This window comes from Drosophila sechellia, chromosome X (assembly GCF_004382195.2).
Source record: "Drosophila sechellia strain sech25 chromosome X, ASM438219v1, whole genome shotgun sequence".
NCBI lineage: Eukaryota > Metazoa > Arthropoda > Insecta > Diptera > Drosophilidae > Drosophila > Drosophila sechellia.
In genome coordinates, this window is record NC_045954.1 from 16,620,920 (window position 1) to 16,636,366 (window position 15,447).

The 15,447-nt window shown below is 46.3% G+C and overlaps 1 long non-coding RNA gene across 1 annotated transcript; it reads right to left on the reverse strand.

The window, feature by feature from the left end:
- Nucleotides 1-6,941: 6,941 nt before the first annotated feature.
- LOC116801987 lies at nucleotides 6,942-12,164 on the reverse strand. Its single transcript, XR_004362387.1, has 2 exons — nucleotides 12,099-12,164; nucleotides 6,942-7,021 (listed from the first exon to the last, which is right to left on the reverse strand). It is a non-coding gene; the product is annotated as an uncharacterized LOC116801987 (long non-coding RNA).
- Nucleotides 12,165-15,447: the final 3,283 nt, after the last annotated feature.

A 15,447-nucleotide genomic window follows, 5' to 3' on the forward strand; every position in this document is an offset into this window, starting at 1 on the left:
CTGGAGCAGTGCATTAGCACGTGTTCTGCTGTTTCCTCACCGTCGACGCAGAACAAGCATCGAGCTGACTCTACGTGACGGAACCGGAGTAGGTAGGCCCGGAAGCAGCCATGGTCCGTAAGAAACTGGGTTAGGTGGTAGTCCAAGCATTTGTGCTGGCACTCTGCCCAGACCGTCAACTCAGGGATGAGCTGATGAGTCCACCTCCCCCGACGCGAAGTCTGCCATCTGCTCTGCCATTCACCTGTTAGCCACTCGTGTGCCTCTTGCTTGGAAGCGCCGCTTCGCATTAGACTGAGAGCCTTGATCTCCAGATCAATTGGCGGCAGGCCTGCCAGGGCTAGCGCCGCGTCCTCGGATATGGTCCTGAAACCTCTAATGAGCCTGAGGGCCATTGACCGTAGCACCGAACGAGCTCCTTTCAGGTATGAGCCCCTGCTAGTGGCATTGCTCCAGATTGGTGCAGCGTATAGCAGAGAAGCCTTTGCTACTGACACCAGCAGTTTCCTGGCCGGGTGTCTTGGGCCACCGACGTTGGGCATCAGCCTGGCCAACGAAGAGGCTGTGACTGCTGCCTTCTTGCTGGCGTAGCTCGCGTGGTCCTTGAACGATAGCCTGCGATCTATCATTACTCCTAGGTACTTTAGGGACTCTTGAGAGGTCACCTGTGTTCCATTGACGGAGACCAGCATGTTCTCCACCTTTTTCCTGCTGCTGAGAAGGACTGCTTCGGTCTTGTGAGCCGCTATTGCTAGCCCGGCTTTCTCGAGCCACATAATGGCAGCACCGATCGTAGAGTTGCATTTGTCCTCCAACCCTGCGATTGTTTTGGAGACGGCTGTGATTGCCACATCGTCAGCAAAACAGTGCAGCTCTACTCCTACGGGCCTGTTGATGCCCAAGATCCCATCGTACATAATGTTCCATAGAATTGGTCCAAGTACCGATCCTTGGGGAACACCTGCCGAAACTCGGTATCTTTTTGGGCCATCTTCAGTATCGTACCATAGAACCCGGTCCCTAAAGTAGCTGCCAACGACTATCCTTAGGTACTCCGGGATCCCCATGCGGTTCATGGCTGCGAGTATTACGGGCCATCTGGCGGTGTTGAATGCGTTCCTTACGTCCAGAGTCACTATAGCGCAGTATTCCTTCCTGCCCCCTAACCATCTATCACCAGATAGAGCGGTCTTGGCGATGATACTAACGGCCGAAAGAGCGTCCAGTGTGCTCTTTCCTTTCCGAAAGCCATATTGATGGCTTCCCAGGCCGTTGTTGCTCTCGGTGATTGCCTCTATTCTAGTATACAGGATACGTTCAAATAGTTTCCCTACTATATCCAGTAGGCATAGGGGGCGGTAGCTGTTTGCAGCATGTGCTGGTCCCTTCCCTTTCGGCAACAGGACTAGCTTCTGGCTTTTCCACCTTGTTGGGAAGATTCCGTCCAGAAGGCATTGCTGGAAGGTGGCCCTGAAGATTTCAGGTCTACCCAGCGCCACTGCTTTTATAACAGCTCCAGGAATACCGTCTAGTCCAGGGGCTTTGTTAGGTTTGATGCGCTTGGCTGCCTCGACGACTTCAAGTTCCGTGACGCACTGGAAATCTGGGGCAGGGGCTGCCTCTGTTGGCCTCCATAGAGTGGTTTGCTTTGGGAATAGCTCCCCTACTATGTTAGCCAGGACCCCCGGGTCGGATGGGGTTGCCGCTCTCCTCCTTAGCTTGTTGGTGACAAGTTTGTAGGCGAGGCCCCAAGTATCGCTGTCTACGCCATCCTGCAGCTCCTTAAACGACCGAGCTTTGGCAGCCGCGATGCCGTGCTTGAACTCTAGGCGTTTCCTTCTGAAAACCTCTAAGAGTTCCGCGTGGTGGGTACTGCCTCTGGCTCGTTGCGCCGTTCTCCTAGCTCTGAGGCAGTCAGACCTTAGTTGGCTTAGGGAGGCACTCCACCAGTAAACGGGTGGTTTGCGCTGTGCCTTATTTTTCCTAGGCATGGTTGCGTCGCAGATATCTTCGAGCATAAACATAAGGCCTGCCGCCATACTCTCTGCGTCCCCATTTGGGATTTCCAGGGAATTGATCTGATAGGCCAGCATGGCCTCATCGATCTTCCTGGTGTCCCATGCTTTCCCGGCTGTTCTGCTCTGCCGTCTCCTGGGCATGCCCTCCGGGGAGAGACTGAAGGAGATCAGGGCGTGGTCGCTCAGCGTCATGACGTCATGGACCATCCAGTTGTTGATGTCCACTAGCCCTCTGCTGACAAAGGTAACGTCAATAAAGGACGTACCCCTATCGTTGTTGAACGTCGGCTTCCGTCCGTCGTTCAGCAGTATAAGGTCCAGCAATCCCATGGCGTCAATCACAGCTCGGCCTCTGGCGTTGGATGTCCTGCTGCCCCATTCCACTGCCCAGGCATTAAAGTCGCCGGCAACGACCTTCGGGCTTCGCCCTCTCGCATGGTCCACGAGCGCCTCCAGAAACTCCTCGAACTGATCGGGGGTGTCGCTCGGCGGAGCGTAGCAGCTGTACATGTGCACGTGGTTTAGCTTCGCATAAGCGATACCCCGCATAGGTAAAGCAGCCAGTTCCTGGACGTGGAGAGGGCTGCAGCATTTGATAGCTGCTTTACCTGTCTCGTCAAGGATCATGGATGATTGTCCACTACCTGAGACGTAGGGTTCGCTTAGGAGCATGATGTCTACATTGCGCTCAGCCGCAGTCTGGGCCAGGAGGCTCTGAGCTGCTGCGCAATGATTGACATTGAGCTGTACTACGCTAATGTGGGCGTGCATTAAGGTGGCTCTTGGCTTCTTTCAGGGTCGCTCTGTAGGTCGGGCACGCAAAGCTACCCGTCGGGTGGTTTCTGTCCACCTCGCTGCTGCAGATCAGACATTTTGGAGCTGCAACGCACCCCTTTGCTTTGTGCCCACGCTCACCGCATCTAAGACAGCAGTCTGCCCTGTCGGTGTCCTTGCAGGTTGCTGAACGATGTCCATATCCCAAACACCTGTAGCATCTCGTGGGTCGGACGTCCTGGGTGAAGCGACATCTTGACCATCCAACGATTACGGTGCCCTGTTTAAGGACCGGTATCGCCACGTTCGCGTTCAGCAGCACTGAGGCTATCTGCGTGCCATCCCGCATTCTGCGAAGGCCCCTGATATCTTCAGGGTTTATCTGCAGACCCTGGAATTGGGCGACCATGCAGCTGTGGAGCTCAGCTGCTGTCGTAGCCTCGTCCAAGCCGCTGCAAGATAGGGCTATTCTTTGCGCTCCCGTGCGCACAGAGGCCAAGTCATTGAGCGCCGCTTCCAGGTCGCTCTTAAACTTGGGGACGCTTTCCGCAGCTTTCCCCTCTACCTCAAGCAACAGCTCACCTTTCTGAGTTCTCCGGATTTTACGTACATGGCTGCCCAGTTCGCTAAGGCTCGGGTCCGATCTTAGCTTCCGAAGCATCTCTGCGTACGAAGCCTCTCCTGTCTTTTTTAAAATGAGTGCCTCAGGTTTTTTACGCAGGCGCGTAGGCTTCACCTTGGTCCACTCTGCACCCGTGCTAGCATTCTTGGCGACAGATGCGTAGCTGCCTGGCTTGGACTCGATAGGTCTAGGCGCCTTTTCTTCACCGTTGCTCGGCTTGGGCGCCTGGGCGTTTGGCACTTGCACCTTGGGTACCTGCGCCTTTTGAGGAGCCTTTTTGGAAGGCTTTTGTACCTCCGTCTGGGTACCACTGCTCTTCAAGCAGTGCTCGCTAGAAGTACCTTCGTACAGCTCTATAGCCCTGTTGTTAAGGGCTGAGAGTTCGGAAGCTATGCCCTTTGTCTCTCGTGTCACGTGCCGTTGGGTCTCGAAAGCGGATAGCAGGATATTTATCTTGCCATTCATCCTGGCGAGAATGCCCCTCAGGTCCTCGTTCTGGAGAGCCGTGGACAGGTCCGAAGACCGATGAGGGGAACCAGCTGGGGACTTCCCTCCCGTCTTTTGCGATGGCACGGCAATGTGGTCCATCGTCTTCTGGCTTGTCGCGGTCGTAGTTGCTGTAGGAGCCATGTTCTCCACCTCTACAGCATCGCTGCAGTCGCTAGTCAACGGCGGCTGGGAGCCTGCGTGCTCACCCCTCGCCACAGACGGGACTGAGATTCCGTCACCATGGGTCGGGTTACTGACTCCTCTGGTGGGGGATCTCGAAAGTCGGGAGCTCCTCCTGAACGGGTCGTTGCGATCAGGGGGACTGCCCCCCCCTGAGCTGTCCATCAACTAAAGGATGGCCTAAGTTACCTAGTTACCTAGGCGAAGCACCAGCCTTGGAAAGGGGTTCCCACGTAGGCCACGGATTTCCCCCTGGCTTATACGGATGGAGGTTTGTACCGCCTCGACTCGGACACCAGAGCCTCTGCTTAGGCACCAAAACGGTGAGAGGTTGATATTTGGTCTGTCCGCGACCTTTGCGCCTCTTCCCCTTTCTTCACGACTTGTGCTCTCCCAGTAACCCGTAACAAAATTAACTTTAAATTAAATTTCAACGGTTTAATTTAAATTTAATTTTGAATTTCGCGCCCTACTGTCGCAACACAACACTGATCGCACGGTTGATCTGGCAACGCCGCCCTCTCCAGATCACCCGTTGCGCCTAGTTGGCAGCGCTATCAGCTGTTTTTTCAGCTGCAACAAACGCCAGCAAATAGATTACCTATTTACCTGAAACAGGCGCGCAATAAACTCGCGCGATTGTAGCGCAAAGCTGTGGCGCGACTCCACCGTGTAGCTCTGTCAGTATGCCGCACACACCGGCCGACACAACTACTATAAATTCGAATTTTCGCGCAGCGTTACTTTAAGACGTCCGTCTTCACGGCGATGTAGACTTGGTCTCCCTGTGTGTATGTGTGTGCGCGCCAGTGTGTGTGTGTGTGTGTATCGAGCATAAAAGTAGGTCAGTTCGATATTTCGCCAAACTCACACACACACAGAGGCATGAAGCATAGGGTAGCGCTCACACACACACACACACACAGCGAAGCAGTGGATGTGCCCATATGAGCATATATTTATGTGTGTCTGTTTCCATTCATGACACTCGCAAACTCCTGTTTGCCGAATTAATTTTTTGGCCATTCGCTGGGTCGATGAGTCATGCGAAAAACCGCAAACAAGAATTGAAATAAAAAACAACCCGAGCCGGAATTTGTGTCAATATGCAAATGACACATGGCAAACACATGAGCAAAACGCAGAGCGTTTTCCTTAGCCAACCAAAGGTATCGATTTGGCAATAGAACACAGAATATCTGCTACCCTATTAATTGTTGAACAAAATTCGAAGGGAAAGAAAGTACTAAAAAGCTAAAAAACAAACAGAACAGCAAAAAACTGAACGAAGTTAGCATGTTGTTAGTCAATGAATTTTGCATGGGAGAGCGCAATGGGCTGGCGAGAGAGCCAGGACTCTCACTCCTCTCCTGCCTGCGCCGAGAGAGCCAGTGCCCGCTCTCTTCCGCTCTCACTTCTGTGTGTTGCCGCCAACAAACACGGACTACAACAATACATTTTTGGGTTCCCTTCTCTCTTAACGAACCTCCTTTCCATGTGTGCGTGAGCAAAGGAATTCCGTTAGAAAACCCCCCTCTCCCCACCTTCCTCATTCATTTTTTCTGCTCCGCTCTGTGCTTTTTTTTTTGTGGCAGCTGAAAGTTTGCCCTCCAAAAGCCAGCAAAAGGTTGTAGCCCAAAAGCAAAGGGGCGTGCCAGTGGGCGGGACAAAAAGGGGCGCAGATACCCCATTGATATGGTCTTGAGGTCGGGCCTGGTTAACTGGGATTTTCACCAAGGAGGCATGACATAATCGAGCCAAGTTCATCAAGTCGCCCACTGCTCCGTTCGCACTTTTCTAGCTATTCAAATATTAAAATACATACGAAAGACACAATTGGTTTCTAAATTCTCATTTGACGTGCAGCGTAAATTGCCCTTTTTGGTATTCTATATAAAATAGCAATCGATGGGAATATCAAATGTGTCTTAAAATCTTTCAATAAAAGTTGGACCATTGACCCAGTAAAATTGAGTTCCCTTTCACAAAAATGAAAAGTAAATTAATGACTTAGTTATGAAGTATTAGCCCAAAATAAGAGCTGAGAAATTCTAATATAACAGTCTGTTTGCTCTAACATAGCTAACAGAATTATTTTCTACATTTCCAGTATGTGTTAATGTGTAAGAATTCATCGTAAAAGTGGCTTGAGACTCGAAAGATCGTTAAGTCATAGGAATAAATCATTCAAGATTATTATAAATGTATATTTGGAACTCAACAAATCAAAAATTCCACGATTTTTTACTCTCTTGGGGTTAAATGTCATTAGCATAATTAAAAGTTCAATGAAATTGATAATAAAATGTTAAATCGACTTTTTCGATTGCTTACGCTAACCTACCGTTAATCGATGTCTATCGATGTTGTGCCTGGCTGCTCGCTCTATCCGCTGATGTTGTTGTTGCTGTAGTTGCTATTGTGGTTGTTGTTGTTGCTGCTGCTTTTGTTGAGAGGGTGCTTGCTTGTATTGTTGTTGTTGCTGCTAAGAATTGTTGCTGCTGTTAACTACTGTTGTTGTTGTGGTTGTGGCTCTGGCTGCTGCTGCTGTTGTTGTAGTTGTTGTTGTGGCTCACACATTTACAGGCACCAACACACACGCGACGCACTCACACACATATGCATACATATACATAGATGTATATATATATATATATATGTATATTTTATATATATGTATATATATTACGGAGACGAAGACGAATAAAGTTGAAGCGGTAGAAGAAGTAGAAGATGAATTTGTTGTTTGTTTTGTTTTGTGTTTTTTTTTTTGTTTTTTTATATTTGTATTTGCTTTTATTTGTTTTGGTTTTGTTTGTTAAATCTGCATTATCATTGGGTATTTGAATTTGTTTTTATTTAATTTTTTTGCGTGGTTAACAACAACCAAGACGTGTTGCCAGAAATTTTCATCAAACGTTGCGTTTTGTTCCCAGAGCTGTTTCAATTTATTATTGTTAATGTTAATATTATTTGTTGTATTGCTTCTACTATTATCTGGCTATCTGGCTGGGATGTTTCAAAGAGTTTGCCTCGGCTTGGTTTCACAACTGTTGCTATGATTATAATTGGGTTTCCGTATTATGTCTAATATTATTGTTATAATTATTATTATTAATTGCGGATTTGGTTTCGGTTTTAGTTACAATTTCGCCAGCGTCGCCAGCGGAAAAGCGAACAAGTTGTTGAAACCCAGCTTAAATTGGGAAATTTGATGGGAAAACTCATTCACAAAAGCTGACAGAAATGAAAAACCATATTATCTGAAGGACAAATTTGGAAAGTTTTGTATATCCCACTAAAAAACCCCTAGTATTGTTTGAATGGCTTTAAATTATTTTTTTTTAATATTTATTTCTTTTTATATGTTAGCTTTACTGCTGTCCTTGTGCCCATTATGTGAATTATGTCGTTAGTTTATTTGATTCCTTCTACTAAACTTGTTATATTTCTTCAATAGATACTTCAAATGGGCTTGTAAATTGTATTCACACACTTGATGGCTTTCACTCAGACACTCGAAAAAAAAACGTAAAATAAGCACTCAATTGGCAGGATAATGTCTCACTGAATGGGATGCACTGTAAAAAAAAAGTCGAGGCAGCGAGTCGCGGCTTGTTTGTGTTTATGCAATTTTCGCGCGCACGTGAAACGCAGAGCAGTATTGAAAAAGGACATAAGGGACTTAAAGGATGCGGGAAAATGTCGAGCACTGAGCACTGAAAAGTTCCTACTCTCTGGGTAACTCCGTTTTCGGGCGAACCAGGCAACTGTTCGCCGTTTCGCCGTGACTTCCTTTTATCCGAATTTGCCGCGAAAAGGAGCAGCAGAAGCAGTTCGCGCGTGTGTGTGTGTGTGTGAGAAGTTCTTTCGCCCTAGAGCATTTGCCATATATAACCACCCAAGTCGTTGTCAACACAGGTTTTGTTGTGCTACTTTGCCACCCTGTTTTTCGCTGCTTATCCTTTCGCCCTATTCCTTTCGCTATTCTCCGCCATTTGCCACATACTATTCGCCTTCGCCGATTCTCCTTTCTTTTTTTTTGGCTTTGGTCACTTATTCTATTTTTAGGTCATCAAGCTGATATTCCACGGCTTTGCTGCCTGAAAATTGCAACAGTGGGTCATTATTTTTGGGCGTTTGGCACCAGTTGGACTGGTCAAGTCAAGTCCGACTGCGTTCATAACTAATGTGGCCCGAGAATATGGAGCACCAGCTATAATCGCAAATCATGCTGACCCGCTTTTCGGGGCCCCCCATCTTGGACACCGACCAATCGATCCGATCCGAACTTTATCTAACCCAGCGATGGCGGGGTCACCAAGTCACCAAGTCAGCCCACCCATTTGCACACACTTAGGAACTGCGTTTCTAATGTCCTTACAAATGGACATGTACATGCACATCTATAAACAAATTGAAAACAATGCAGTTTAAGTTTGTGTGTTAACTGGATTGGGGTTACCAAAGCGCTCGGCTTTTGTGGGAGTTTTAGTAATATTGCTTTCAAATCAGTAAACTGCTTTCGAAGCGTTTAAGTTTGCCATAAATTTAACATCGTTGACTTCATTCTTCAGTGTGTGATACTTGGCCTTATCATTTCTTAGCACTCAATAGTGGGAAACTAACTAACTTGCCAATTTGTCTTTGCACTTGTGCTTTTAGTTCGGGAAATAGAGAGAGCAGCACAGTTTTATCCATAAAGGGAACAATGATTTTGAATTAGTTTGGATCATGAACCTTGGCCTTGCTCCTAATTGAATTTGCAGTGAGGATCCCCGCGTAACATGAGACATTTGTCGCAGGTCGCATATGGATGGCAATATTACCGAGAGCACAATCTCCTTATTGGATTGCGTCCTGATTGCAAGCCCTTGGGACTCGCACAATGGAAGCCAAAGGCCAGAGCCTTGCACACATGCCATTCGACTTGGGTTTGGCTTGGTCCTTTGACCATTTGCACGTCACGTATTTAATAATTTATTTATGCATCAATTTGGGTTATGTAAATTTTTTACACCAAAAGCCAACACAGGCAAGGGGCGAGCAAAGAACAACAATGGGGCGAAAGCCAATTGAACACGCACAACCCAGGGGCAGATTGAACTGCGACTGCCATTTGGTGACTGGTGGTGCTCCGGCTGGGCTGCCTCCCTCTCCATGGGATGCAATGGGATGGGGGTCCTGCGGAGCCTTCGCCCCGGGACAAGCTGGTGGGCAAGGTGGAAGGCTGGTGGCAAGCTGGTGGCCGAGTGGCACCGGCCTAACCCGCTGGGCATTGGACGAGCCGCAAAGTTATTGTAACACCCATTTGGACTGGTCTTAACACATCGGTACTTTCTTACGGGGGTTCCCCACGCCATTTCACTATATTTTTAGCTTTTTGGCTTTCTATAGCGCCCAGAAGTCGCGAAAGCAACACAAATAGCCACACGAAAGCCACACAATCGCACACGAAAGACAGCAAGTGCGTTTTATAAACGAAAGTTTATAGATTTTGGCCAAGGAAGGGAAAGTTTTCGCTTTCGATTCTGGGCCACAATTGCGTGTCCTTTCGGTTTCGACGAGGTCCTTGCAAGTTCTCGGCAAGAGGCACATACAAAATGAATCCTTCGTTGTAATGTGGCACCCATAAATGTTTAAACAATTTTACCTATGTACCAAGTTGAAAAATATGCCTAAAGTGTTTCTTTTTTCAAAATAAATGATGTTACTAACATAATCTGGCTTGAAATAGATTAATAGGCAAACTTAACCATTATTAGCTGCTATCTAACCTCAATTCTTTAGGGATTTGCACAGCACTGAAATATTCTCTGAACGCAATTGTCAGTAATAAACTTTGCATTCGACTACACGATTTCCACAATCATGACAGCACTTTCGTGACAATAACTGTTATAAATGGCTGTTGTAAATCAAATATGAACAATTCCAATTATCCGCTTTTCTGGCAATTAACCACCATGTCCTGCATACAGCTTGTTTTTATGCATGTACATGTATGGCATGGCTGTATTTTTCATTAGAAATCAACTTCAAACTTCAATAGCGTTGCACAATTTCGTATTTTTGTTCGAATTTTTTTTTTTTTAGATTCAATTTTTTGTGAGCTAAACCAAGGCAATTTGAGACACCCTTGTCCCTTTTACGCCAATCTCGCTCACATAGTCGCTTTCAGCGCTCTCTTGAATATCCTGCTCTCTTTGGAGGGCTCCTCGTGGCCTCGTCCTGAGTTCTTCGGAACCCGGTAAGCAGTACCCAAAAACCCAGTCCCCAGTCCCCAATCCTCAGACCCCAAGTCTTTTGGAGCTCGGCTCTTTTTGCGCACAGCACGAAAACGAAACGCGATATGGCACACGCGCGACTCGAATCGAATCGAGCAAAAAAGCACAGCAAAAGCAAGGGAAAAGCAAAAGCAAATGCAGAGGCAAAGCAAAGGCAAAAGCAGGAGGGGATCCTTTGGCTCTACCCAGTTAGCTAGGCGCCCAACTGACTGACTGACTGACTGACTGACTCACACACACACATACACCGATAAACAGCTCGAAACCCCTCCCCGCCCCTCCACCAAATCCTCTCTCTCTCTGTTGATTTTCGGGGCGAGTTAAGTTGAATTGTGTTGTGTTGTGTTGAGTTTCGTTTCGTTTCGTGCTAGCGCATATGCGCGCTCCAAAAAGGAAAAGGCAGGCAAAAAGGACATGCCAGATACACATAACCTAAACAGCAGGCGAAATCCACACGGAGTGGAGTTCAAACCGTTGAAGAGGGAGGGGGGGGACAGTAAAGGGGGGCGACATCGCCAACAGCAACAACAAGCAAAGGAGCAACAACAAAGGACACTCGAGAACATATACAAGAAAACCGACCGAGTCACGAAAAATCGAAAGTCCGCGGCACACACATAGTCGACTTTAGCTGCTTCTGCTTCTTCTATCCCAAATCAATGTGTGTGTGTGTGTGTGAGTTGGTTGGCCCTGTCTGTGTGTGCGTGTGTGCCCTGCAATTTGTTGTAACCATTTTCGTTGCCTACTTTTCCGGGCACTTTGCTCTAAACAACAAACCAAAAGTTTTCAACGGCAAAGGCGATGGATACGAGCGGCGGCTCGGGGGGTTACTCTGCGTAACACGTTGTGTGTGACGCACACAAGCACACACTCGCACACACACACACACGCACACACACAAACACAGGCACGAGACACAGAGAGGCGCACTAGGCGTATACGCAATCGTTGCTGGTTGCGGCCACATCAAGTATACGCCATGTCTAACACGCGCTTTTGCACAATTAGAAAAAAAAACTTAACCGAATATTAGGAGTGAAAAAAAGAAGATTTTTCAAGCTAATTCCAGAGATCATGCTGCTTTCACACACTTAACACACACTCGCCGACTTCCTATATGCCACTTTGTATCTTTTCTTTGTATTTCGCCAATACAGCCAAATGAGTAGTTTATTTTTTGGACTTTTGTGCTTTCCTGCTGGCTGGCTGCTGGTTTCTCGTATTCTTCTTCCTCTTGCTGGCTTTTCGCTTCTCTTTGATTATTTTGGTTTTTTGGGTCACACTCACGGAAAAAAAACTATGCAAAAAAAAGTGGTGATGTGATTTGAGGAGGGAGAACTTATGTAAAACTTTCTTTGGAACTGGCTCCTCGCTGAAATGCCTGCCTGCGCACAGCTCAAGGCATTTGTATATACTGCACATATATATATATATTTTAATATATATATGTATATATCTGGATGGCATGGCAAGTGTGTGAACTTTTTTCTATTTTTTTCCTTTTTGGCCTTTTAAAACAGGGAACTCAGCGCTCGTGGTTTTCTCGCCTGTGCGACTTTTCATAGCTCTGTGTTTGATGTTCGGATGATGTTTCTCTTTGAGTTTTTTAGTTTTTTTTTGGCTCCTGCTTTTTCTACTTTTTTTTTTTTGGTGTTTGCTGTTTTCTTGTTTCTTTTTTATGGTTTTATTTTGTGGCTGCTGCTGCCACTGGTGCTGCTGTTTCGTTACCCGTAATCCGTTCGTCTCCGTGGTTTACTGAAACTGTCAGCTGCCGCAGCGCGTGTGCGTCCGCAGAGTGCGACTTTCGTTCAGTTTTGCTCGGCAGTCGGTTCGTGGCGCATTCGTCACGCCATCGGCCAGCCTCGATGGGCATTCGTCACCGCTCGGCGGCGTTCGGCGCTGTGCCACTTTCCACTTACAGGATCTCGTAGTCGTCGTGCCTCGAATTCGGATTCGGAATTTCTGCGGCTGAGAGCGAGGCGGAGCGGAGCGACGCGACGCGACATACCGCCACTCGGTCATTGGGACAGGCCCAAAAGCAGCCCAAAGAAGCCGAGAAGAACCCAGGCCAGAAAGGCTGCAAAAGGGACACGCCAGGATAACAGCGGGCCGCGGCTGGCGGGGATTGGGGAACTCGGAACTCGGAACTGGGAATCGGGGCGGGTGGCAAGTGGCAAGTGGCATACGTCAAGCCGACTGGCAAAGCAAAGACAAGGAGCAGGAGGGGCGAAGGATGAAGGATGAAAGAGGCAAGAACAAATTCACGAGGAAACCATGTGGCTTTGCATGGGGCATTCGAAAGTGCAGCTGCACTTAGAGCTCAGAGCGAAATTCACGGTTGAAGGAAACCTTTTGGCTTTAAATATAAAATATTTCGCCATAAACATGCTTCAAACAACTTGCAAGCAACAATTGATGTAAGAAACTTAAATGTATTAATTACTAATAAGTTAACAGGAAAATTAAATAGATGCAATACATACACAAAAGATTTGGATACAAAGAAACAACTGTTGACTGGCAATTGCGGCAAGATGGGCTAAATCCCGCAAATAGTTAATTGTTTTCTTTGTGCCGTGCACAACACTGGCGTGGCATTTGGCCCACTCCCCAATTAGCCGGAAGTGGTAATGGGCCCCAAGGTGCCGGCGATCGGTGTTCGCCCCCCTGCCAGTTGATCTACCTAATTGCAGGCAAACATTCAAATGTCCTTTAAGGACTTCTGTGTATATATGTACACATATGTATGCGTGCATATAAATAAATGAGTGCGTGTGTGTGTGAGTGGCTGAGGGAATTTGAACAGCGTCAAACGGACAAACAATAACTTCAATGTCGCAACAAATGACAATATTTACGCCAACAAGCAAGCTGCCCCGCCCACAAGATATTAGCCCCCTTTCTCCGTGCTCCTTGCTCCCTGCTCCTTGCTCCATTATCCTGCCCCCACGAGTGGTTGCGGATGATGTCAGCGAGTGTGGCGCAGTGTGTGTGTGTGCATGTGTGTGTGGTTGTGCCACACAGTCGCATGTCCTCGCACACACACACTTATGAACGCTTCTCTCTCCCTCTCTCTCGCTCCTTCTCCCCCATCTCTCTCATTCCTGCTTTCTCACTCCTCCGCTTGGGTTCCCTTTCTTTTGTTTCATTTTGCGGCCATTGCGGTTGTTGCAGCACTCAGAGAAAAAATTTAATAACAAATTTAAAGTTCCATTAAAGTGAAAATACGTGAAATAAGAAAATATATATATTGATTTACGTAAAAGTAAATGTATGTATATATATATATTAATATTAATAGTAGAATTCAACTAAATTTAACTGACTAATCGTGCTGAATATTCAATGCCCTCATCTGTGTAATTCTTCTTATTATTTTATTCTTATAATTTTAAGCCAAACCGCTTAGTTCGATAGCAGCCATCAAATGTGGCAACTCGAGGCACTTTTAAAAGGATTTCTATATGTACATATATATTGTTTGTGGCGTATGCAACAAAGTATTGAGCTCTTTCTCTTACTGTTGTTGGGTAAAATGTAAAAAGGCGCACATTTCATGAATGAACAATGACGACATTTTGACAGCGGCAACGTTTACGTTTCCCCATCCGCCCCACTCAGCCATCTACTCCAAATATAATACCTCAGCTCCCACAGGAACCTCCATGCATATGGGTATGTATAATATATCTATATAAAATCTGTATAGATATATAGATTCAATGTTGAACGGATGGATGGAGGGAGGGGGCAGAGGGGGGAGTGTGTGAGTTGCAGTGCGGCGATATCTGTCGTTCATCATCTTGTCAAATGCAACTAACTTTCCCATACCTTTTGTACTTACGAAATAAAAAACAGGAAGGAAAGTTACTTTGCTAATCAATTTTCCAATTCAGATATAGATGGCGCCTGTTGATGATACTGCATACGTTTCTGCATATCCATTTATCTACTGGACACTAAAAGCTTGTCTAAAAATTAAGATATAGCTATAAGATGAACTGAAATTGGCAGCTAATAAGCATTCCTTTTTGGTGGATCAAGATAAGATGGATTAAGATTAATTTCCAAGCTTGAATCTCAAGTGATTGTCAGTTTAATTACGAGCTTAGCGAGTTAAGACAATACCCATTTGCACCATCATTTTTAACTTTTTGGGAAAAACCACGAATATTCCTGGACAGAAATCAGGAAAACGACAAGATTTATATGGTAATAGATCTAAAACATCTATAGATCCATTTTGCCCATCTAATCTGGCGTATTATGCATTGGTTTAACTATAACTTTTCATAGTCACGTATAAAGTGCGTATCTTTAATTTAAGCTATAATGCATGGCGTAAAATTGTTAACTACACAATAATTAAACTGGTAAATAGAATAGAACGTGATACCTCAAGCTGGATTTGTGTTCCTTGTGAATGGGAAACGCTCTTCCCTGCTGGCCGATCTCGAATATACGAGTATCCGGCTGGTTAAAAGAAATTGAATATTTAATTTAATCGTTCTCGGTTATGGCAAACACTTTCCACTTGCACTTTCCACTTCCACGGGGGGGATGTGGCATGAGCATGTGGATGAATGACGACAAGGACGAGAATGCGGATCCGAACAGGCATGAGGATGGGCAAGAGGAGGGTGTTAGGATGAGGGTGTGGCCATGGAGCGGTGGACAGGCGACCCCCATAAATGCCAAAGCAAATGCAGCGAATGTGTAATGTACACCTGTGCGTACCTGCACATTAGCATAACCTTACATTATTCAACTGTGCGTTTCCTTTGCACTTGCCAGTGGGCGGTGGGCGGTGGTCGGTGTGTGGTGCTCCATTGGCAGGACTAAAAAGGACTAGGGGACAACCGAAAGGACGAAGCGAATTTGCATAAATTTTGGCTCATGAGACGCGCATGTTTAGCATCCTGGCTGTGCAAACGCGTTCTTTCAGTTCCAATTACACCCTGTTTTAAATCAGAAATCAAAATATGAATATCATCATATGTACATATGTATTTTTAGTTTCATCATAAGCAAGTCAAAATGTATTGCTGATATTTATATATTATTTAACTATTATTAT